Genomic DNA, 3279 nt, shown 5'->3' on the forward strand with positions numbered 1-3279 from the left:
GTAATCAAGGACTGAGTGATGAGAACCAAGGCAGTTCTCATGGCTCAGAGCCAACTTCACACAGTTTTGGTATCCTTGAGAAGCATCACGTCCTTGGGCTAGACTCAAGGCCAGATAATGATGTTCGAGTTCATTATAAATTCATTTACTCAGTAAATACAAGAAATGCCTTTTTGGTATTGCTCTTGAGCTGTTACGCCTTGAGCCCCCTGGCTGGTCCTTTCAGGTCTTCGACAACTCATCCCCATCTCCTTCCTTATCTGCGGCTCAGAGGTGGGAAGGGGACTGACAGGGAAAGATTTCTTTTTTTCTAAATTGGTTAATAGAAAAAGGAAGAAGACAAGAAGGGAAGACTTACAGTTTTTTACAGTGTTGCATAAATGTCATTGATACCAATTATATTTTACTGCTGTGACCAAAATAACTTCCAGAAGTAAATACAAAAAAATCCAAATATCTTTTTAATTCACCCTACATAGTACTGCAATAGTTTTTCTTAATGTCTATTATATTTTAAAGCACTTTAACTATCAAGAAGAGAAAAATAAGAGGCTTTAAAAAATACTTATAGATAACTAGGAAAAAATGCATATATAATGCTTCCTGTAAAAGTTTTTATTATTTTTATACAATTCCTGAGACATTCCCTGTAAATCAATTCCTATTTTAAAAATACTAATACTGCAACTTAGTAAAATGAAATATCCCTTTGAAATTAAAGTGATTTATCCCTAATTTATCTCTTTTATAGTTTTTTCCTATAACAGGTCACTGTATCTCTATGTATTACAGAAAATGTTGAGTTAAGAACCTATATGTTAAGCGACATATATATAAGAGCATATAGGGTTTTCTCTGATGAAATTACTATATGTACATAAGAAATGAAATTGTTTATGAAGCAAATAATTCTTGGAGTTTATTTACTCTGTGGTTTTTAAAAGAATACAAAATTTTGTGATAATAGTTCTTTCAAACTTAATGCTTTCCACTATTTTTATTTGTTTTTACAATTTAATTCTTACTTTGAAGTTGAGTGTTCTCTCCCTCCAGAATTTGAAATGGTAAAAACAATTTAAACAAGTGTATTCTGTGATGAATCAAAAATAAAACTTACAACAAATGCACCCTACGTTTATTGCAGCACTATTTACAATAGCCAAGATATGGAAGCAACCTAAGTGTCCATCAGTGGATGAATGGATAAAGAAGATATGGTACATATACACAATGGAATACTATTCAGCTATAAGAAATAAATCCTACTGTTTGCAACAACACGGATGGAGCTGGAGGATATTATGCTCAGTGAAATAAGCCAGGCAGAGAAAGACAAGTACTGAATGATTTCCCTCATTTGTGGAGTATAACAATGAAGCAAAACTGAAGAAACAAAACAGCAACAGACTCACAGTCTCCAAGAAGGGACTAGTTACTGAAGGGGAGCGGTGGGGGAAGGTGGGTGGGGTGGGTGGGAGAAAGGGATCGATGGGTATTATGAGTGGCACATATGTTGTGGGGGGGATCATAAGGAAGGCAGTGTAGCACAGAGAAGACAAATAGTGATTCTGTGACATCTTACTATACTGTTGGGCAGTGACTGTAATGGGGTGTGGGGGGACACTAACATGGGTGAATGTAGTAACCACATTGTTTTTTTATGTGAAACCTTCATAAAAGTGTATATCAATAATACCTTAATAAATATATATATATAAAATAAAATAAAATAATAGAAAAACCTACACTCAAACAGAGGTGATGATATAATATCAACATTAAGTGCTACTAATATTTTTAATAATCTCCTTGGGAATTTAAAATATTTATGTAATTTTATAACCAAACAGTAAAAAAAACTGTTTGCAGAATCTACAAGGTACTAGTGACCTTTATACCATTTAAAAAAATATATTAAAAAATGACTATTCTAGTAATTTTTAAAATATTAAATTTCTAAATTCCGAAGATTTAAGTTTCAAGTGAATATAGAAAAGCAATCTTTGTATATATGCTCAAAATAAAAATATTAAAAAATCAAATTATGCCTAACATGCTAAATCTTTTTCAGATTATGAATGAATACATCCAAATCACTGGAGTTGTTCTGCATTCTCTGTTCCCAAGCATTTTCCTTTGGGCATTTATTCTGGAGGACTTAAGAATGTGTAGAATTAGTATTCACTGGCCAGTCACTGGCTATTCAGATGTCCCTCTGATTTGAATTATCTCTACTGTTTTTTCCCTCCCATCTGTTTATGGTCAAATGTACATTAAATCAAAGCATTTTGATCCTGGTGATATTTAGCAGAGAAAAAAAAAAAAAACAGCTTTGGCCAGTGGCCATAGAAATATGAAACTTCATTGAAGGGAAAATGTTAGACAGTTTCTCTTTCTGAATAGGAGCTGGATTCTAACTTAAATTTCCAACTGTATACTCTGGTTTCTCTTCAGATCGCATAAATCTTTTGCCTTTTACTAAAGATTTCCGTGGAGAGGAACAATTGTGAGTTTTTAGCTAATTTTTTGAGGCCTTGCTTGAGCAAGGCTGAAGAAAAAAAAAATTTCCAACTGTAATAGTTTTGCTATTCCTCTAAAGGCTGAACCTTGCATATAGTAAGACTCATCTTAACTCAGAAAATGCAACTGCACAGTTAGTACCATATTACTTCTCAATAAGTAGACTAATTTAAAGAAACTGGAAATCATAAAAAGACAGCTCTTCCACAACCATACTAAGTCTTGTTTGGTAGTTGCTGAAACAGGTATTATATTCACACCGGGGGGCAAGCATATAATTCTGTGTGTGTGTGTGTATTTATATATAGCATATGTGTGTGTGTATGTATATATTTACATATAATGATAGTATAATCTGGAAACATTTGGTAAGGATGTATAGGAATAGTACCTTTGTGTTTAGAATATTGAACAAGCAGAACTTGTATATTCTTATAGCAAATTAATTATCTTCTTCCACTACCCTTTCTGGGAGGCTGGTTCTTCCCCTATTCTTGAATGAAATCGTAAGCAGTCTTCATGCTTTTTCTGGTCATTCTTAGATAACAGAAACAGTTACTTGGTAATTTAAGCTTAATCTCAGTTTAACAATTAAAATAATAAGGTCATATTAGAGACTACTATGAAAACCTATATGCTAACAAGCTGGGAAACCTAGGAGAAATGGACAACTTCCTAGAAAAATACAACCTTCCAAGACTGACCCAAAAAGAAACAGAAAATCTAAACAGACCAATTACCAGCAACGAAATTGAAGCG

The 3279-nt window shown here is 33.1% G+C and overlaps 1 non-coding gene across 1 annotated transcript; it reads left to right on the top strand.

Annotated features, from left to right (window-relative positions):
• The first annotated feature begins 2434 nt into the window (after window positions 1–2434).
• Window positions 2435–2550, top strand: LOC118930105 (U5 spliceosomal RNA). The gene has a single exon (XR_005031883.2). It is a non-coding gene; the product is annotated as a U5 spliceosomal RNA (small nuclear RNA).
• Window positions 2551–3279: the final 729 nt, after the last annotated feature.

This window comes from Manis pentadactyla, chromosome 5, assembly GCF_030020395.1.
Source record: "Manis pentadactyla isolate mManPen7 chromosome 5, mManPen7.hap1, whole genome shotgun sequence".
In the NCBI taxonomy this organism is placed as follows: domain Eukaryota; kingdom Metazoa; phylum Chordata; class Mammalia; order Pholidota; family Manidae; genus Manis; species Manis pentadactyla.